Raw genomic sequence first — 23,401 nt, 5'->3', positions numbered from 1 at the left:
CTGAATGTGGGGAACTCTCAGAATGAAGGTTAGAACTAGCAGCTGACAGCAGGTCTTGCAACTTGAGAATCTGTCATCCCCACCCCCCCCCCAAAAAAAACATTCACAAATTATGTATACTACTGGCTCCTGTCTAATGATGCAGTGCTGTTACCTTACCTTACTACAGAACATTAGCTTTTTGTTGCAATGTGTTTTTTTTTTTGTTTTGTTTAATGAATGTAAAAGTCAGTCAAAAACATCTTAGTTATTTTTTAAAACTAATGGTTTACAATGCCATCAATTATTTTCCTTTATGATGACAAAACCTTACCATGTGAAGTAGAAGTCTTTGCTCTTTGCGTACCTGATTTCTCTTTCATTTTACATCTGACTTTACAGCTGGACTGGATCCTTTTTTTTGTCTGTGAAAATCAAACATTACACTATATCTGTGCATCATTAAGACTCTACATCTTCTATTTCAAAAACTTGACACTTTGTTTTGCACATCAAGATTAATAAGATTATGACTGTCATAATTTTAGTAAAATGAATAACACAATATACAATATATAAATTATATCCATTGTTCCATCCATCTTTCATCATATTCTTACATTTTTCAGCCAAATGTTATATAGTGATTAACTTAAATTTTGGATGTTCAAAAACTACATTACTTTAGCATTACTGGTTGGGACCTTTTGGCCATTTTGGTTTGGTCGTCCAAACAGCTCTCTGGATTAGATTATCAAGATGATTCCTTAAAATCTCCTTGTCAAGGCCACAAATAATAGTTTTCCCTTGTTTGACAATTTGACACAGGTCCATTATTGTAGGGTCAGTGTGGCTTTTTTTAATGAGGGCATCCGTTTTGCTGCGTTCAAAAGCCTTAGCGAGGGTTGCAGCAACTGCGCGCCCTTTTCTTAGTAGTTTAAGTTATTTTTTGTTATGTGACATAGTGTCATAAAGTGTGATCTAAGAAAGAAATTATTTTTTATGATTTAACTTTATGATTTTATATTATAGTATTAAACAATTATGACTCTCCAATGCTAAAACCTAGCATCACTTCAGTCAATGCACTTTTTCTATAACAAGCCAGAAATCAGTTGTTATCTGAAAAAAAGCAACAACTGACTACTTAAGAATATATTTCATGAAACAGATCACAAATATAATTTAACATATGTAAATAAATAAATGTCCTCACCTGGAAAAATGAGACGTCAACACCGTAGCGAATCTGAGTCTGTTGCTACTCTGAAATGAAGTCGGCCTGGAACGCGGTCTTTTCCGGTTTTGGAAAAATTATTATTTATTTTAAATCAAAACAACAGAATCATAACGTTTATGGTTCATATGTCACAAGGCCTCGTAGCAAATTAAGTATTCAATATAAATTCAGCAGATTCACATTTAAAAGTGGCTTCATATGCAAATTTCTTGTTACTGGATAACTGACTGGTCAAAACACGTTCTATCTGTAAGTATTTTAGGTTGTTTTTATGTAAATTTAGATGCGTATCGAACCTGCAATTACGTTTAGATGATACGTTAAAAGCACTGTAAATACATAAAAGCATATACCAGTGGTGACTTTTTTAACCGGGTATGCTGGGTGCGCTTTATGTCAAATTTTTGTGTTGTTTCCTGGACACAAACCCGTGAGATCCATCAAAGAGGAGATTCACAGGATTGCAAGTCAGTGGTGGAGAAATCGGTTTAAATGAGGCTAATCTGATAAATGATGTTCACTTGATAACATCTTGCTGTGAACTCTGAAAGTAACCGAATACTTAAAATTTCCTTTAGGATTTCCAGTGTGGTTGGATGAATTGACGCGCATATTCCCATCATCGCTCCTGCCGAAATTGAAACAGATTACTGTATGGAATGGGAGGATGCCAGATGGAAGGGTAGAGATAGATGCCGTAACCACCACCACCACAGCTGTTAAATAAACACTAATTATTCACAATTTATTTGGTCATCTTTTTTTTTTTTCCTTCAAATACAAAAGCAACAGTAATTCTTTTTCCTGTTGGTTTTTAATATTCTTCCAGTATTGTGTATCTCCTCTTCTTATATCAGTGGTGGTGCAGGTCCAGCCTCTGTTGGTGGAGTAGAAGTCAAATGTTAATTTCATTAGCCTAATTAAAAAATGTAATAGGTTGGATTAGAAAACATTTAATAATGTGAAAAGAGCATTATGCAGCATGGAAACAGCGGCGGCACCTTGAAATAGACACTGAATTATATTTATTTAATATGTCAAATGTTTGTAAAGTCATGTAGCCTACAGCCTACAACTGACTGAATTATGGTTTTAATGTTAATTTTTAGTTTCTGTGACATTCTTTTTTTCTTTTTCTTTTTTTTTTGGTCTGTGGGATACCATGAAAATGAGTATTAGTTCAATAACTTACCTTTCTGTCAGTTTTCACCTGATAATATAATTCACCTGATAAGAGAATTATACTTGCGTATAGACTTGGAAGTATGCAGACGTCTTTTTGTCGGGTGCTGTTGCCATGGTGAATCGTAATTTCGGAGCTCCATTGATCATGGCTTTTCATAGTCATGGTGCACGCGCTTAACTCAGAGTCAACCTACTCAGAGTTGATTGAACTAACGCAATTCAGCTGTTCTGAAACCGAAAACTCAGAGTTTCCCACCTCAGGGTAAATCAACTCAGAGTTCAAGTTTTAACTCAGAGTTGGTTGAACCTCCTTACTGAAACAGGCCTCTGGTGCAGATACATTGGATGGGTTTTGCGTTAGCATCTCTGCTTGGTTGCTTACTCATGAGTCATGACACATAGCAACACAGCTAAAGTTTTATATATAGGCCTATAATAATATATTTGACCTTTAATTGAAAGTAGCCTACATTTACCTGTTGATGCCTTCACACGCACCCGTAAAAAGCCGAGTTGTGTTTGATTTGAGTCGAGGCTCAAATCACGAAAGGGACAAAATATGCTGTATTTTTGTAATTCCGCTAGGTGGCACTAATGTCACAGAAACGACATGCTTCACCTTTTAACGGTACGGCGCATCGGCTGAGGACACACATCTAAATCAGAGACGACAAATAAGAAACACCATGGCAGGTGTTCATTTAAATGTATGCCAGAAGTGTTTTTGTGTTAATGAGCAAGTCCACGAATGGCTTGGGTATGCAGAGCTTATATGGACCGCACGCCACTGGCAGATACGCATTGGACCGTTTTTATTTGCGTCTAAATATGTTCGTTTTGTGTGTGAGATCAGGCTGTGTAAACAGGGCCCAGGTGTTATATTGTTCTTGTTTATTGCATTACACTGTTGCAATATACAGAAGGAAGGCCCAATTAACTGCACTCAGTTGTGCTCATTGAACACCCAATAGAGGAATGATAACTGAATTTAGGACCTCGCAACACCTAAAATCCATAATAACTTACAGACTGAAAAAGTGTACAGCATGGATTGGTTGTCCACAACATAAAGAGGTATTTAAGATTCCCTGTTTATAGTGGAGTACATTTTCCTTGCACCAACAGTAGAGGACTAGTATAAGAGAAATTGTTTCTTATAATCTCAAAACCTTTCATGAATAACTCCTTCCCTCTTACAGTATCTGTAAATATGTCTTATAAAGGTGTAAATGTGAGAGAGAGCAGATATACAATGATGTCAGCGTTAACCACAGCACTGCATGTCACTGTTGACCCCTTTTAACTTTTATCATATTGCAATCCCTCTAGTAAAGCTGTCAGGCGTTCTATAGTTGATCCATATGGTCTCTGTGCTTGAGATACAGCAATGGTATTTATTATTCAGAAAGTGAAGGCCTTACACTATCCAGATTGACCGCTGCATTTCTTTCTTCTAAAATGCAATGCCATTTTTAAACAAAACACCTAAATGTACACCCAGAAAAGGAAAATGCAAATATTAATACTGCGTTTGGCAAAATGTGTAAAAGTCTAGATTCAAGCAGGATGGTGTATTTTGATATGTGATAAAAACAGTATTAGCAGTGTTGCATAATTATTAGTTTAATATTGGAAGACTGGGGTAAGTTGTCACAAACACATAACTTTAAGTTTTTTTTGTAAAGATTGCTGTGATGGTAATTATTATTATTTTTTTTATTTTTTTGACAACTATACCCCATATAGGGTGACATACCCTCAATCTTTTTGCCCTGGGCAATAATAGAGTGCAGCAGGGATGACATATTTTTGTAGGCCAACCTGTACAATAGCATCACCCTGATTCCTTCCACAAAGGCCCAATAGGATCTTTCCATTAGCTTTTGGATTATTGCAAAAAATAAGCTCTTGACCAATGGTTTTGTTCATTATGATAATCCTCACAAATAAACACAACTTCTATACATTTTGAAGCCCAGATGCATTTGGCAGAAGTAAAAACTAAACATAGACTACGCTTACCCATATGGATGCTTTTATTCAAAGCAACATACATTGCATGGCACACATTTGATCAGTTCTTGTTGATTGCCTGGGAATCATTCCAATGATCTTGGCATTGCTAGCGCTGTTCTCAACTGTTTGAGCTACAGGAAGGATATAAACAAACTACACCACAGTCGTATGACTTCAACATCACCATCACTAAGCTTCCGAAAACTTTTTCAGTCTTTCAAAAACATTTTCCCTAAAAGTTTGAGATAAAATAGCTTGCAAGACCATGATTACAAACACTAAAGCCCTATTCAGATTGGATTAGTTTTACAAGGGTAGATGGAGTAATGTAATTTAACCACAGGACATCTGAAATATTTGTTTGACCTTCCTAAGGCTGATGAACTTAGTAAATAATAAACCTTTTAAACACTGTTCCTAAACATTAAAACCCAAACGTGTATCTGTGTGCTGCACATTTTTTGGAGAACAGCTTGTTTTCTGTTGCTTTAAGCTCTCACTTTTGTAAGACTGTTCACCGCTCCTTAGGAAAATTAACCATGGTTTTGTGATCGAGTACTGTTTGTATTAGCTTAGTTTTCCGACAAATATTACAATTAAATGGTGGATAACATTGTATCTATATAATGTATAAGAAAATTACAAAAAAACATACCACTCTGAAACGTCCTGTGAAATCCTTGTTTGCAAAGACCGTGCATGAAATCCGTTCTGCACGATCCTCTTGTTCGTTAACATTGCCAGGGTCTGAATCGAGCTCGAATTGGTTTGAAATTGACATCATCCCCAATATTTACACCAGAGAAGAACTCGTAGTTACGGAGGGGTGCGACTTTTCACGAACACGAGCTAAAGCGCTGCCAATCACAACACACTGGGCCAGCTAACCAATCACAGCACATTTCGTATAACGGAATCGGTATGTTCGAGCCAGATTGGGGAGAGAAGTGCTGTAATAATGTAAAATATGTGAAAAATACTGCATTTTTTATACAATCAATCATGAAAACATATACATACACCCCAACAATAAAATCAAGACTTCGTAAAAGGGCATAATAGGACCGCTTTAATTCCTGAAGTGACATAAAATACAGTTAAGAAAACTTACTGAAATGTTATTTTGAATTTATGTGGGTGTGTATAGCCGGTGTCATACTCTCTCAGGTTCTGTAAGCTGTCCTCTGTAAAATGTGCTGTACACAAGCAAACTTTTGGGTTGTACTGCTCAGGAACAGCATTATAAATGTAACCACTGACTCCTAATTTCATCCATTTTTGGATGGCCAAACAAAGGGGTTTTGCTTTCGCATCCCAACACACTTTGTGTTTCATTTGGGGAAACAATAACTGGAATTTAAGGCATTTTTAGGCAGGTCTGGAGCAGTTTTCTCTGTTAGATAGAATAAATCCCTTTGGGACACTATGAGCTTCGTAACTATGAACTTATACATGGGACGATGGAATGGGAAGTGCTTAAATTCTAAACCCGTTTCCAGGTTTTGGCCTACAAAAATACACCATCTCCTTCAGGACTCTGTTCAGTAAAATGTTTTGTAAGATAAACATTTGTTTGCAAAAAAAAAATGTCATGCAGAACACCAACATTTTATACTATTTCTAGAGTAGCACTGCTTGTGTAACATACCTGACCTAAAATGCCCTGGGTTTACATATATCTGGGTAGTATTGTATTTTGCTTTGAAGATCAAATCCTTGGCTTTTTAACAATGACTTTCAAATAGACAATGAATATGCCTGTATCCTTATTTCTGTTTCACAGATGCTACTTTTCTGGCTCAGCAGTCGGGACACTTCAAGCTTTTGCGTATCAATTCTCTCCTGTTTGAGGAGAGATACTGTGATTTTTTTTGTGCACGTTTATATAAACTAATTCATGCAAACACTTTCTGCTGAGCCATAAACTGCTTTGCCTTCTGAAAAGAAGAGTTATGAGAGTTTCACACACACACACACACACACACACACACACACACACACACACACACACACAATAACTATTCACAGTAGCAGTGCAGACAAATTGACTGAGGGTTTTCTCTGTTAGGTCGTTATTTACGGTGCCAGAGTTTCTTGGCATTATGGGTAAGGACACCCGTTGGCATATTTTGGCAGTTAATAGAATCATTCCTTATAAATGGCATGATGTACATTTTGGCTGTATGCTACAGACATTTGCAGAGGAGAATTAGATGTTAATATTTCCCCTCAGGTTGACACATACCCCAGTACAATATTCCAAAAACACAGCTGCTTTGATGCAAAGCTTTAAAGTAAATAGATTTGTGAGGATTTTGATAAACATTATGGGTTTTAAAAGCACCTTTCTTCATTTATGATCATTCAAAAATATGTGTGTTCTTGTTATTTCTTCCTTTTATAATTATTTATCAAAAATGTTATATAGAGTTAATATATTTTAAATGTACTAAATTGCAACTTTATCTTTAATAACCAATGTGTAATTATAAATATATTTAAAAATGGATTACATACAATTTTCAATTGAAATGACATTAAAGAATATTACCACAAATGCTTGTCAGTACATTTAGCAGTAACTTTAACCATATCTCTAAGACAAAAGAAGTATTACTTAAGTGAGTCAAAAAGTTCAGCTAATTGCATTTACTATAAATCAGTGAAAACGTATGATGACCTAAATTGCTGTCCATTCAGTTCAAGACATTTATCTCTGCTCTCCTCCACCTCTCTAACAGCTTTGCTATTTTTTTTTTTCACAGACAAGACAACACCATCAGCAGTCAGTTCTCACAACACAACCATCAGCAGTCGATGCCCCACAAACACCTACCACCCACATGCAATTTCTTTACTCTTCTCTTTATCTCCTTTCACAGAGGCTGAGGTCTCTAAACCTCTCCCTCATAACCATCCTACCTCCTGCATCCTTGACCCTTTTCCCTCCAATCTTCTAAGCTATCTCTCCCAGACTCCTTCCCACACATCATCTACGCATTTCTTCCGAATGGCACTTTTCCAACAGCATTCAAGCAGGCTCGGGTAATCCTACTGCTTAGTGGGAAATTACAGACTGGTCTCTCTACTCCCATTTATAGCGGAAACCATTAAACATGTTGTTTTCAGCCAGGCTTCTTCTTTCCTCACAGAATAACCTTCTAGTCACTGACACTGTCAGAAATGTGATTTGCTGTGCTGCTGAAGAACCAACAGGAGCACAGCAGTTGATGACATTTATATTGATTTACTATTATTATTATTATTATTATTATTATTTGCCTTTAGTAGGAACATGAATTGCATGGTCATGTGATGTCAACTTGATGGTGTCTATGCGGAGGCTACCCGATCCATGTAGAACAATTGTCTCGTGTGAGTGTACATCATTTTAAACATTTCTCAAAAGTACTGTTCAGTTGCTTATGTGTAAAAAAAATAAAATAAAAATAAAACGAGTGCACGTTTAAATCACTTTACATTCAAGAGACCGCTCCCTCTAAATGAATAAATGTAAATGAAAATGTCCAAATACTTTTTGGGGGCGCTGTTTCTGAATAACCATTCACAAGCAAGAGAAATTCCAGTATGACTCCAAATATCAAAATGTTGGATTAACCAACAGCACATTATTCTACAACAATTTGTCTTCTCTTTACGTCAGCATTGCATGCCCATGATGTGGAAATAATGATTAATTATGTGTCCAGTCATAGAGCAGTAAACAACCTGACAAGAGTATAACAGGCTGAACCCCCCTGAATCACCACTGTGAGCATGTTAATCAGGGCAACAAACAACATGAAGCAACTTCTCAACTGCTGTATGGAGCCACTTGAGGTGCTGTCTGCTGTTTTATTATACTCTACTTGTTTAATATTCATTAATTTATATGAGATTCATCATGCTTCTAGCTGTTATTTAAAGGAAGAGTGACAAGTTCTGTTATAAGGTATCTATAATGAGGCACCTCGAAAACAATATATTGCGGACAGTTGCATCAGAGCTCAAGTATTAGATGGAACAAAGATTGTCATGATGTTCAGTGGCGTTAGAAAGAAAGATGGATTAGTTAGAAAGAAAGAAAGAAAGAAAGAAAGAAAGATTGATTAGTTATAAAGAAAGAAAGATAGATTAGTAAGAAAGAAAGAAAGATAGATTAGTTAGAAAGAAAGAAAGAAAGAAGGATTAGTTAGAAAGAAAGATGCGTTAGAAAGAAAGAAAGATGGATTAATTAGAAATAAATAAATAAAGATGGATTAGTTAGAAAGAAAGATGGATTAGTTAGAAAGAAAGAAAGATAGATTAGTTAGTTAGAAAGAAAGATGAATTAGTTAGAAAGAAAGAAAGATGGATTAGTTAGAAAGAAAGAAAGGTAGATTAGTAAGAAAGAAAGAAAGAAATATAGATTAGTAAGAAAGAAAGATGGATTAGTTAGAAAGAAAGAAAGAAAGATTAGTTAGAAAGAAAGAAAGATGGATTAGTAAGAAAGAAAGAAAGAAAGATTGATTAATTAGAAAGAAAGAAAGATTAGTTAGAAAGAAAGAAAGATTGATTAGTTATAAAGAAAGAAAGATAGATTGTAAGAAAGGAAGATGGATTAGTTAGAAATAAAAAATAAAGATGGATTAGTTAGAAAGAAATAAAGATTGATTAGTTAGAAAGTAGGGCTGCACGATTAATCGCAATTTCCATGTAATCGCACTTAAATCGAGATCGCTTATCGCGATTTTAAAATCGCAAAGGCTGCGATAATTTTTTATGCGCAGTTTGTCATTGATGTACGGCTCTGTAAACGCTGCTCCATCTGAAAGCACTGTGAGTTTGAGTCACTTATAACGTGCATTTGAAAAAAACAACACGAGTCAAATATCTTTCCAAACACGAGAATCATTTATGAACCTCGTTTTAATAACATGCAACATTTAATAACATGCATTTACTCCAAACTCACTTCATAAGGACAGTTGAGCTCATCCTTCTGTGAGATGATGAGCTTCTGACACAGAATAAGGCAGTCGTGCATTTATAGGTCATGTTTAATCAAAGCGTTTCAATCTTCTGACTATTCAGCTACAGCGACAGGGATTTCCTGGAATGATGCGCCGTTATTGTTCTTCTGCGGCGGGGCATATTTAGCGTGTTTGCGTAAGAGCGCCCTCTGGTGTTCAAATGGGGCAGTGTTTACTACCGATCAGCCGCACTCCACTGACAAGCTGCGCTTAAAATAATCGCAGCCTTTGCCAAATCGCGTGCGGTTTTATTGCGATTAATCGTGCTGCCCTATTAGAAAGAAAGAAAGATTAGTTAGAAAGAAATAAAGATTGATTAGCTAGAAAGAAAGAAAGAAAGATAGATTGTAAGAAAGAAAGATGCATTAGTTAGAAATAAAGAAATAAAGATGGATTAGTTAGAAATAAATAAATAAATATGGATTAGTTAGAAATAAAGTTAGATTAGTTAGTTAGAAAGAAAGATGGATTAGTAAGAAAGAAAGAAAGAAAGAAAGATGGATTAGTTATAAAGAAAGATAGATTAGTTATAAAGAAAGATAGATTAGTTATAAATAAAGAAAGAAAGATTAGTTAGAAAGAAAGAAAGAAAGAAAGAAAGATTGATTGATTAGTAAGAAAGAAAGAAAGAAAGATTGATTAGTTATAAAGAAAAAATATAGATTAGTAAGAAAGAAAGATGGATTAGTTAGAAAGAAAGATAGATTAGAAAGAAAGAAAGAGATAGATAGATTAGCTAGAAAGAAAGAAAGAAAGAAAGAAAGATAGATTAGTTAGATAGAAAGAAAGATGGATTAGTTAGAAAGAAAGAAAGATAGATTAGTAAGAAATAAAGAAAGATGGATTAGTTAGAAAGATAGATTAGTTAGAAAGAAAGAAAGATGGATTAGTTAGAAAGAAAGAAAGATAGATTAGTAAGAAATAAAGAAAGATGGATTAGTTAGAAAGATAGATTAGTTAGAAAGAAAGAAAGATGGATTAGTTAGAAAGAAAGAAAGATAGATTAGTAAGAAAGAAAGAAATATGAATTAGTTAGAAAGAAAGAAAGAAAGAAAGAAAGAAAGAAAGAAAGATGGATAAGTTAGAAAGAAAGAAAGATGGATTAGTTATAAAGAAAGATAGATTAGTTAGAAAGAAAGATAGATTCGTTATAAATAAATAAATATTAGTTAGAAAGAAAGAAAGATGGATTAGTTAGAAAAAAGAAAGATAGATTAGTAAGAAAGAAAGAAAGATGGATTAGTTAGAAAGAAAGAAAGAAAGAAAGAAAGAAAGAAAGATGGATTAGTTAGAAAGAAAGAAAGATAGATTAGTAAGAAAGAAAGAAAGAAAGATTGATTAGTTAGAAAGAAAGAAATATAGATTAGTAAGAAAGAAAGATTGATTGATTAGTTAGAAAGAAAGAAAGAAATATAGATTAGTAAGAAAGAAAGATGGATTAGTTAGAAAGAAAGATAGATTAGTTATAAAGAAAGATAGATTAGTTATAAATAAAGAAAGAAATATTAGCTAGATAGAAAGAAAGAAAGAAAGAAAGAAAGAAAGAAAGAAAGATTGATTGATTAGTAAGAAAGAAAGATTGATTAGTTATAAAGAAAAAAATATAGATTAGTAAGAAAGAAAGATGGATTAGTTAGAAAGAAAGAGATTAGAAAGAAAGAAAGAAAGAAAGAAAGAAAGAAAGAAAGAAAGAAAGAAAGAAAGAAAGAAAGAAAGAAAGAGAAAGATAGAAAGATTAGCTAGAAAAAAAGAAAGAAAGATAGATTAGTTAGATAGAAAGAAAGATTGATTAGTTAGAAAGAAAGAAAGATAGATTAGTAAGAAAGAAAGAAAGATGGATTAGTTAGAAAGATAGATTAGTTAGAAAGAAAGAAAGATGGATTAGTTAGAAAGAAAGAAAGATAGATTAGTAAGAAAGAAATATGGATTAGTTAGAAAGATAGATTAGTTAGAAAGAAAGAAAGAAAGAAAGATGGATTAGTTAGAAAGAAAGAAAGAAAGATGGATTAGTTAGAATGAAAGAAAGATAGATTAGTTAGAAAGAAAGAAAGAAAGAAAGAAAGATGGATTAGTTAGAAAGAAAGAAAGATAGATTAGTTAGAAAGAAAGAGAAAGAAAGAAAGATAGATTAGTTAGAAAGAAAGATAGACTAGTTAGAAAGAAAGATGGCTTAGTTAGAAAGAAAGAAAGAAAGAAAGAAAGAAAGAAAGAAAGAAAGAAAGAAAGATTAGTTAGAAAGAAAGAAAGATGGATTAGTAAGAAAGAAATAAAGAAAGATTGATTAGTAAGAAAGAAAGATTAGTTAGAAAGAAAGATAGATATATAGATTAGTAAGATAGAAAGAAAGATTGATTTAATTGATTAGTTATAAAGAAAGATAGATTATAAAGAAAGAAAGAAAGAAAGAAAGATTGATCAGTTATAAAGAAAGAAATATAGATTAGAAAGAAAGATGGATTAGTTAGAAAGAAAGAAAGATAGCTTAGTAAGAAAGAAAGATGGATTAGTTAGAAAGATAGATTTAGAAAGAAAAAAAAGAAAGAAAGAAAGAAAGAAAGATTAGTTAGAAAGAAAGAAAGAAAGATGGATTAGTAAGAAAGAAAGAAAGAAAGAAAGATTGATTAGTAAGAAAGATTGATTAGTTATAAAGAAAGAAAGATAGATTAGTAAGAAAGAAAGATGGATTAGTTAGAAAGAAAGATAGATTAGTTAGAAAGAAAGAAAGATAGATTAGCTAGAAAGAAAGAAAGAAAGATAGAATAGTTAGAAAGAAAGAAAAAATCGTTAGAAAGATGGATTAGTCAGAAAGAAAGCAAGATAGATTAGTTAGAAAGAAAGAAAGATGGATTAGTTAGAAAGAAAGATAGATTAGTTAGTTAGAAAGAAAGATGGATTAGTAAGAAAAAAAGAAAGAAAGAATATGCTTTCCATTGATGTATGGTTTGTTAGGATAGTACAATATTTGGCCGAGATACAACTATTTAAAAATCTGGAATCTGAGTGTGCAATAAAAAAAACCCAGAAACATTGAAAAAATATCCTTTAAAGTTGTTCATTTATGTTCACGATTGTGCTGCGTTCACTGTTATACTTATTTTATATATTTACGGTAGGAAATTTACAAAATATCTTCATGGAACATGATCTTTACTTAATATCCTAATGATTTTTGGCATAAAAGAAAAATGGATAATTTTGACCCATACAATGTATTGTTGGCTATTGCCACACATTTACCTGTGCGACTCGTGACTGGTTTTGTGATCCAGGGTCACATATTTGGTAGTCCTATTAACTCTGGTGAAGAAAGTTCTTGTATTATTTGAGAATAAAATGTCCAGCAAAATACTCAAAGTAATTAAATACGCATTTTAAAGATTAGACTTAAAGTAACACTATGTAACTTTTCAACCTTCATAATATATTTCCAAAACGCTTGTGATGGTACATCGACTTAAAATAGGTTGAATGACGCGTCTGCCATAGCCTGATGGGGTTTGTATAGTTTTTAATCGTACTTTTAAACTTCGGGGTTCGGGTAGTAACACCCGTGCACAAAAAGAACTACAAAATTCGACTGCTTTACGGCATAGGCTACCTCACTTCCCCCAACACGTCCTCGCATGCTGTTGGACTTGTAAGTATATTGCTTATACTGTATATCACTCGGACAAGCTTTTTACTCGTTGGTGTGAGCTAAAAAGCACCTGGCGTTCTTGTTGATGGATTAGTAGACATCTTCGGAGGCTAGCTGTGCTTGTTCGATGTCCGACGATTTGTAACGCGTTGTGTTTATTCCCCAATCGAACTCGTGTAACTGTCTGTCACACGTTTTACCGTCCACAGCATTACTTGATAGACAAAAATAGGACAAGAATGAGCATCAAACAGAAACAATCCGCTTACGGTGTGTTCGAGGCGCACATACAATACAGACTGTGCCGAGTCAGTTAAACAGGGCGCGCGGCCGCGCGCAGCTCTTAAAGGGGACACACCTTATTGCCACTCGTTACAGCTTCTATCCGACTGAACAGGGACCGGTATACAGGGGCATCAGGCTCAGGATCAGTGAGTGAAGAGACTGCTGCGTGAGTGGTATTTACGACAGTAACGTTAAATACAAGTAGTCCACAGCGACTCTAGGGGTCGTTGTTTGACCAAAACGGAAATCCTACATAATGGGGCTTTAACTAATTAGAAAACATATTGACTAACGAGAACTAATACAGATAAGTCGATTACAAACGATTACAGAAATGTTATTCATTTTAAGGTTTTAAAATGTAGTCTTGTTATTCTGTTAATATTGTACTTTTCAGTGTATGAAAACGTATGTAAACGTACATGTTGTAGAACCACACTTTACATAAAAATACACACATTTTCTCGTGAGATCACGTTGCAGAATAACTGCTAAACAAACCAATAGTGTAAATAAGAACCTCTATCTTTAGAACAGGGGGTCAAATTATCTTTATTAGTACTGTATTAGTGGTGTAAAACCGTAATTATTGGCTTATTCTGGTCAATAAACTTAAACAATCAATAGGTGTCATAATTAATGAGGATATATTTTTAACTTTAGAACACGGTGTCAAAATGTCTTTATCACACTATTTTAGCCATGTGAAGTTAAATCGCCTAAATATATAAAGTTATGAAACGTCACTTTGCACCTCATCCAAAATGATTTGCCCAGGAATTTCATTGAGATTCATGAGACGAAAAATCGCCAGTTAGATATTCAGAAGACAAATTATGTCTCATGTTTAACCACTACATAGACATCAGAGCCAGCGGCATTCTCACACAGATGAATCAATTGCCTTGTATATCAATAACAACTAAAATGATTCTGTTAGAACAAACAGTATGCAAACAGCACACAACCTCATAGATTTAGGAAGAAACTAATTATTTTATTTGTTCAAGTGGTTTCAGGTTACACAAGCATATGCACTAGTTATAATATTGACTTATGTTCTTATCAAGCACTAAATAATTTCCTTTAACCAATTATGACAAACTGTGCTCTAATGGAAATAAATGAATGTCTTTAATGTCAACTGGTAGACTTGTCAAGTATGTGAGTACTTTAACTAGTGTATGAATGTACTTAAAGCTGAATCTATTGTAGGTTAAAACTTTTGTACTGCTTTAAGATTAACATTTAATTGCAATAAACAGTATAGCATATTTTCAACAGTAATGAACATTATTACCTGTAGTGAACCTGCTAGACTTCCTTGATTCGTCATACATGGAAAAGGGTATTTTATACATGCATGTATAGTTATTAAATGTCATCAATGTGCATTCCATGCTTTGCACTGTTATTGAGCAGAGTAATTGTACTGATTGCATTCCCAGTATGCATTAAGCTTACATCAGTTTAGTCTCTCTCACTCTATCATTAGCAAGGTTTACCATTTGGTCAAATGACTTTAGAATGAGAACATCAACATCATCATCTGTGTCGATCTCCTCACTGTAGTTCTTCACTGGAAAGATGTGGTTCATTGGCACTCCGATCTTGTCACTACATATCTGCATCTAAAGAACAAAAAGATATAAAGCCAAAAAAATGAATGATGATTCAAACAAATATCAGACAAACCTAGTATTTAAAAAAAAAAAAATCACTTCCACAAAGTAAAACACATATAGGATGTTAAATGCACCTTCTCTCTGATCTTCTTGCTGGTGTAGATCTTCCTTAGGTCTTTATTCACCAGTGGACATACTAAATCCACTTTAGTCATGACGATCACTTGAGGAATCCCTACAATGATAGTGATACATCTGTTATCTTTTTATAAGAAAAGAGCACATTTCCATTGTTTACAAATTATGGAAGACAAAAGTATTTATTAAGTTTTAATCTATTTTGTAGAATATATCTTTGACTTCCAGTGATTGGTACAGACCTTTTTTCATATTTACTGTCCAGTACAAATATAATTTATTGTGTAGAATTTAGCTATGGGAAAAGTTTTTTTTTTTTTTTTTTAGGCAAATAAATATGCTAATGTAAAATATTCCTAATGACACAATTGGACTTTGTGTTTGGAGGACATGTCATTGTACTGGGACTGGAACATGCTAAACAATGAAGCTCAACCAGATTTACAATTATTTATAAAATGATTCTAGAGAATCTTTCTTTACTAGGTTTTCATCCAATCAAATGAATAATCAAGGTTTTGCCAACAGTTGTTTTGAACAAGAATTAATTACAATAATAATTCCATGCAAACAGTTGTCAATGTTTTCTATTAACGTTACATTCCACCTCTGTACTGTACTCTTAAACTCTCCAGTGTCAGTAACCACATATTTAAAGGCCAGTCTTACTGTTTTTGCTGCATCTTGTGCGGATTATGCGCAATTTATCAGTAAGTCTTTCATCTAAAAACTGGACTAAATTTGCATCCACAACGTAAACCAGACAGAAAGCCTGATCAGAGAGCAAAGGGCCACTGATGTAATCTTCACTCTCATGACTGAGTGGCTCCTCTGGGTCGAACTGAGATTTAAAATGAAGATAAAATAAATGAAAATGTCAGAATAATTTGTATTTGTACAATGTTTAATTTTTCTAATAAATGTGCTTTATTACTTTGAAGTCATTCTTGAAATGTCCATTTACGGCTTTGATGATATCTTCTGGCTGAGACCCACACATTGCACCGGCTTCCAAACCCATTATGTCACTCAAGGAAAAAGGCAAATCACCACTTACACTTCTGACGCGGTGTGTTTTACAGTTTTTTTCAATCGCTAACAAGCGCTTACCCATACTTCAGATACTTTTTCTAAACTCTTAACACAGACTCACACCTACAAAACACAATTGGCCAAATGGTTAATTGTCTTCTCAAAAACACATTTTGTTAAATATATACTAACTCTTAATTTCAAAACAGAACACATGTTTCTCTGCACACACTAACTTTACCAAAACACTGGAAATCTGACTCAAAATGAAAATTTTCTGTCAAATAATAACACTTGTTTTCACTTCACAAGGTACATGCACTCAATCAAAGTACACCAGGTTTCAAAATACTGGCTATTGTTGACATTACTAAAACTGCATAGACTTTTATGTTTCAGTTTTACAGGTATTTGCATGCAAAATATGCAATCCACCGTTTTTACACTAAATTCTTGGTTGGGAACTGTATGTCCACATGTACAGTACTGTTCACATTCATAAGCATTCCAGTAAAAAGCAAATCATTTTTTATTCCTTTACTGTTTACTACAGGAGGTACAGTAGAAACACGGTTTGATAGAACAGAAAAAGTTTTACAGTATTGCTTACAGTGAACAAAATATCCATGAAACACACAAGATCATTCTGAACAAAAAAACACACCCACAAAACCCCCCACAAAATTACTGTATCTAATCTCTGCGATCTTTAGGGTTAAGCCACATGTTTTCATCAAGATCACATTTGATATCATCCAAGGCGATGCACCTGGGATAAAACTGCTTGGTATGTCGGATCCACCCTTGGAGCCAGCATCCATGGCTTCAAGGAGGGACATCTGCTCATGTGGCTGATGGTCATAAACCTTCCACCTTCACATTACATTTCGTCCAGGTCGACGCCTTTTGGCCAGATTGAATCCTGCCTCATCTATATGTATATGAATTCATGAGGGGCATGGCTGGCCTCCAATTCCATAACTCTCAAAACAAAGTTTATGTAAATCATGTCATTACTGTATACTATACTGTAACCTATTACTGTGTAGGTTACCTACTTGCAAAGTGCAAAGCTTATAGAACTGGACATTGAATTGAATATACAGTACACTATACCTGGACATATTGTCGTTGTAGCTCCTTGACTCTCACTGATATATTGTTTTTGAACTGATATCATTGCAGAAGCAGAGGTTTTTATAAACTTTCATATTGTGAAATATTAGTACAATTTGAAATAACTGATTTCTGTTTAAAAATATGTATGTCATGTAATAAATTGTGTAAAATGTAATTTATTCCTGTGATGAAAAGCTGAATTTTCAGCATCATTACTCCAGGAAGATGCATATGGACTCGAAAAGCTTGTTTCTTCATGACATTGTTCAAAAGCAACACATTTTGCTAGCAATCAAAATCACATTTTGCTAAAATCATGAAATTTACAAAAATGGTAAAAGTTTCATGTAAATGGTAAATAAATAAATGCAGTCCATACTGTATCTAAGGTTTGGAATATTGTTTTTGCTATTGTGGAATGTTGTGTGTTAACATTTGTAAATACTACAAAAACAATCCATCATTTTGTTGGGAGGTATAGCTTGTCTGTTAAGAAAATGTAAGCATTATGGAAATGTGTTCACTGACTGCATATTGTGTGAAAACGACAAGAAATGTGTGAATGGTATGGCCACAAAAGACCGATGCTGTGCTAATTGTGTTTAGAGTTTTGAAAATGTGAACACTGATTGGACAAACGCTTGTTAGCGACTGAAAAAAACTGTAAGCTAAAAGAAAAAAAAAAACATTCAGGAGGATTCATAAATAATGTTGTTTCCAAGTGACAAATTTACACACAGCCATAATGCACATACTACTGTAACAGTGTGATTGTATCAATCGCATAATGAAGGAGTTCCAAGAATTTTTTTGATAAACTGATAAACTGAAGCAAAACACAAATGAGATTGTAGAAGTAAAGCTCTAGTAAACACAAACCACACAAATAATAAACAAGAACTGACCAAGAACGTCTCGGTTACTATTGTAAACTCCATTCCCTGATGGAGGGAACATCTCGGGTTACAACTGTAACCCTTGTTCCCTGAGAAGGGAACGAGACAAGTCATAAGTCATAACCCGAGACGCTCCTTTCGAGGGAACTCGCACTGCATCGAAGACGACTCTTTGGGGAAGGAAATACCCATTGCGCCACACTGACTAGTGCCTGTCCTGGTGTGAAGCTTGTATGGCACAATTCAGGACGTAAGGACTTTAAAACCCGGCGTTGAGGGCAGATCCAGGCTATAATACCTTATGAAAGTGTGTGGGGAGGCCCAGCCAGCACCATTGCAGACCTCTTGAAGGGAAACACCCGATAGCAGGGCTTTGGAGGACACCGCCCCATCAGGAGAGGCGAAGGCAAACTACACGCCTCATATGCTGAAGAAATTGCCTCCACAATCCACCTGCTAATGGTATCCTTAGAGGCAGGGGAACCCTTCTTACGCGACCCCGAAACACACATGCAGCTGGTCCGACTTCCTGGCTTGGACGAAGGACCTCATCCTCAGAGCAACTTATGAGTTAGCCCCCCGCAGGGCCCAGACCCATAGCTTCCAAAGCTCCGGTTGAGGGTGGTGATTTGAGCCCTCGGCTTGGGATAGAAGGTCCCTCCTGATAGGAATCTGCCATGGAGGGCCTGCTAGAAGCACTATCATGTCTGAGAACCAAACTCGGGATGGCCAGTAAGGGGCTACCAGAAGTATATTGACCCCGTGCCAACGGACCCTCTCCAGAGCCGGACAGTAACGGAGTACATTTACATGAGTACAGTACTTAAGTACAATTTTGAGGGATCTGTACTTTACTGAAGTATAATTTTTGGGGAGTACTTATGACTTTACTCAAGTACATTTGAGAGGCAAATATTGTACTCTTAACTCCGCTACATTTCTATCCATAACCGTGAGTACCCGTTACTTAAAAAAAAAAAAAAAGAAAAATCTCGGAAACCCTCAATTTGTTGTTTACCTCTCAAACGTGATTGGATTGTGCAGGTGCCACTGATTGGGACAGCCTATCAGCAATCACCTTCAGCTTTCCGCCAAAGTCAACTCCATGGTCAGATTTAGAAAAGAGACGAAACCATGGACGAAACAATGGATGAAGACACAGCAGGTCCATCCCGGGAATGTGCCAACCCTTGGCCCCACCTCGCCAGACTATTTCAATTTTTTTTAACAAGTTAATGATAGTGTTTGCTGTGTTTACCAATGTAAGCACTGTGGCAGTAGTAATGCAATATTTAGAAAATGTACTCCTGAACTGATACTCAAGTACTTTTAAAAACAAGAACTTCAGTACTTTTACTTAAGTAGACATCTGACTGTAGTACTTTTACTTGTACTTGAGTAAAATTTAGCAAGGGGTATCTGTACTTTTACTCAAGTAATGAAGCTGTGTACTCTGTCCGCCTCTGACCCTCTCTAAAACTCCCGTACCATGAGATCCAACCCCAGAGGAGCTGAATGTGTGAGGGAAAAACAAAGTGGACAGTGTGTGTTCTCGTGAGAGGCGAGCCGATCTACTTCAGCCTGGCCGAACACCCTCCAGATTAACTCCACCACCTCAGGGTGGAGTCTCCATTCCCCGGGCCTCAGCCCCTGCCTTGACAGGATGTCTGCACCACATTTTGGTCCCTGGGAATGAACATTGCTCTAAGTGAGAGTAGTTTGTCCTGGGACAACAGGAAAACCTGATGAGCAAGTCTGTACAAAGGGCACGACCACCGACGTATAAGAGACCACCGACGTATTGTCTGTTCGAACTAGAACATGATGGCCTCTGAGGTCAGGGAGGAAATGTCTTAGAGCCAGAAACACAACCAACATCTCCAGGCAATTGATGTGCCATGAAAGATGATGGTCCCTCCATAGACCTCTGGTGTAGCGGTCCTCCATGACCACTCCCTAGCCTGTAAGGGATGTGTCCATAGTCACGATTTCCTGGCCTAGCTTGATGCTGGTGACTGTTGTCAAGATTGTCTCTATATGAGCAGGAGACAAATGTGCCCGCATCATAACTGAGTCCCATACTACCCCCAGGAACGTAGTTCTCTGCTGGGGAGACAGTGAACACTTCTTGGCATTGAGTCTCAACCCCAAGCACCTTAGATGATGAAGAATAACATTTCCAAGAGGACTGTAATCTCCGCACAGAGGAAAGGGGTGTTTTTGCCTGCCACTGAGGTAAACAGGACGCTGCTGAACCTGAGTGGATGCCTACCGAACTGAATCGCATAGCTGAGTCTGACTGTCCGAATGAGCCAGCATGAGGGGCTGGGAAGCACTTGCCAGGCTCCCAAGCTTTGTTCTAGTGGCACCAAAGGGACAGTGGCCTGGAGTAGAGGCGGTGAGTGTGGTGCATGTACCTGGCTCCGTGTGTCCTGTGAGGGCTGAAGAGGCAGTGCATCCCCTAAGTGTGGGCTACCTGCCCAGGGCGAATGAGGCTATGGCCGAGAGTGAGGAAGCAGAGCATCGCTCACTGTCAGCAAAAGCCCATTATGGCCCAGGGGTTTTGGAAACGGCTATTTTATTGAAAAAGGGCCGGTGGCGGAACAGAAATAAAACGAAACACAGGATTCTCCACCCGATTCTTCAGCCAGGAACTAATCATCCAACCGCGAGGGCTCAGGACACAGTGAAGTGTTCCACTCGAGCCCAATGCCCACGGTGACCCGGGAAAGCATGGCCTTCAACTCTGAATCCGATTCAGAATGAGCCACAACCCCGAAGGGGGGCAGCTCAGCTTCCTCATCCTCTCCAGAGGACAAAAGGCAGCGATCTACATCAGATCCTTATCCGGAGCACTGAATTAGATACATAGTGCCTCATGTGAGGGACCAGAGTAGTGAATATACTATAGCATGTGTCAAAAATGATTGATGGCCATATAATTGATGTGGACCTCTTGACCTTTGGTGAACTCTTGACCTTGCCATGCCCCCTGCCCTAGCAATGACCTTGACCCACCATGCCAGTGTCACCTTTGACCTTGGTTATAATTGGAATAATTGGATAATTAGAATAATCGGATAATAGGAATGTCTGAGAATAATGTGTCCATTGATTAATGTTTGAACTTTGACATGTTATAATGGAAGTCATGAGGATTATTTTTGAGCTCTGACATGCAAGCATCAGCTCCCTCTCACCCTTCATGTTCCAGAGCACAGGGGGATTGCTGGGGACAGTGGAAGTGAGAAAAAAGAGGTTTTCTTATAATGAAGTTAAAATCGAACAGAAAATATCATGAGGATGAATCATAAACACACACACACACACACACACACACACACACACACACACACACACACACACACACACACACACACACTCACATACACACGTATATTTCACAAGATTTCACACTTTCACAAAACATTCTGTTCTTCTAAAATATTATAAATGAAATAATTATATCGTTCAATTTAAAAACAAACACCTTTTCTAAATTTAGTGATCCAATTATTTTAGTTTTAGATAAATAAAAATAAAAATAAAATCATCTTACATTTTTAGAAAGTTGAAGAAGTATCTCCCAACACATAGATGTCCATACAACGTATGAATGGTGGTAAAAAAACAAAAAACAAAACATATGCATGGGTGAATTTAGAAAGTAGCTAAGATGTAGGCTATTTCATTTTGCGCAGGCTATAAGTTAACTTTTACCAAATATTCAGATGTTAAAGGTCAGTTATAGACCTTTAGCGCATTCAAATGTATTGAGTTAAAATTAAAACGAGATATAAATACTGCATAAAACCCGTCATTACCGAATTCAGGGGTGTTTAATAACTTCAATAGTTATTAAGCACCAGCTGATTTAAGTTTTTCTTCAAACAAAGTGACAAAAGTAATTTTCTGATAAATCATTGTACACAGATGCACTGTGCTTTGTTGTATGCACAGATTTTAAGGGTCACTTATAGAAAGATGTTTTCTTGTCTTTGTTTCGTGGCATTTTTAATTTAATAACATACATTTCAACATACAAACACACGTTCTCAACTCTTGTAAATGTTTTCTTTAGCTGTAGATTAGGTGGTGCAGGCAACACCTGCGATAGCTGTGAGATAGACATACGCAAGACATTTCTACCAGCTGACGACATTCTAGGAAACCATAGTTGTTTTTCAAAGTTTGTTTTATAGAAAAGTGTTAGGAAAATAGACACATTGCAATAGATTGAGAATGGTGATGTTAAAAATTGGTAAACAATTTCAAAACCGTGTGTTTCAGAATAAATGCAAACAAAATCAAAGATGCATTAAAAACAAAGGTGTCCAAAATGTTACATGCTAATATTTGCTCCGGTGAAAACTTTGTGACTTGTGTGAACTTTGATGAGGCAGAGAACACTAGCACTGTTAAACATGCTGTTCAATAACAATATTCAATATAAGCAAAAATCCAACTCTAATGTGACTGAGCTTGTTTCACATATAACTGTTGATAGGTAGATATAAAAGCTCAATCATTTATCTAACAATTGAAAATTAAGATATGTTAAAACATTTTGGCATTCTGCTGATGAGGCCAAAAACTGCTTACCACATGTTTTCATAAAAAGAACAATAATTATTAAGACATAAAACACAAAGTCTGTTTTCTGGATCAGGCCTAAACAAACAATACCTAAAACTCTGGTGTCAAAAGTATTGGTGTGGACAGAATAAAAAATGAATCATCCCACATTTCATGTAAAAATACCACTTTTCAACTGTAATTCGTTTGCTTAACTGTTGTTTATCGACATACACACTGTGTATCTATGACTGTGCAGTGAAATGCACATCTTTAAGTGTAATAGTTAGACTAGTTTGAAGTGTAATAGTTTTATAGGTAACAGAAAAACAGCAATACTCATCTTCCATGTCGATGTTTCGTAGACATAGCAAAAAGATGTTCTAAAAGAAATATGATTTGTTTAGTCTTAAACACTCTCATGTATAAGGACTGTCATTTAATTCTCTTTATGCAATATTTGTTCATGTTTTTCATAAATTCCTATATGAACATGTTTGACCACGCTCAAAGACTATAGTTTTTGCAAACTGTACAAAAACAAAAAGAAACAAAAAGAAACAAGATGTAAACAGCGTAATCGACTAGTATATAAAATGTTAATTACAATAATTCAAACCTGATCACAAGTGGCTTTTCTGTATTTGTTTCAAATGACTCAT

General features: G+C 35.6%; 1 long non-coding RNA gene across 1 annotated transcript; it reads right to left on the bottom strand.

Annotated features, from left to right (window-relative positions):
* Positions 1-14,336: 14,336 nt before the first annotated feature.
* LOC311285181 lies at positions 14,337-16,190 on the bottom strand. The gene is made up of 3 exons (XR_014626314.1): positions 16,052-16,190; positions 15,114-15,958; positions 14,337-14,985 (listed from the first exon to the last, which is right to left on the bottom strand). It is a non-coding gene; the product is annotated as an uncharacterized lncRNA (long non-coding RNA).
* Positions 16,191-23,401: the final 7,211 nt, after the last annotated feature.

This window comes from Rutilus rutilus (genome assembly GCF_951802725.1).
Source record: "Rutilus rutilus genome assembly, chromosome: 25".
NCBI classification, from domain to species: domain Eukaryota; kingdom Metazoa; phylum Chordata; class Actinopteri; order Cypriniformes; family Leuciscidae; genus Rutilus; species Rutilus rutilus.
The sequence above is the reverse complement of the archived record's forward strand: the minus strand, read 5'-3'. Positions and strand labels throughout refer to the sequence as shown.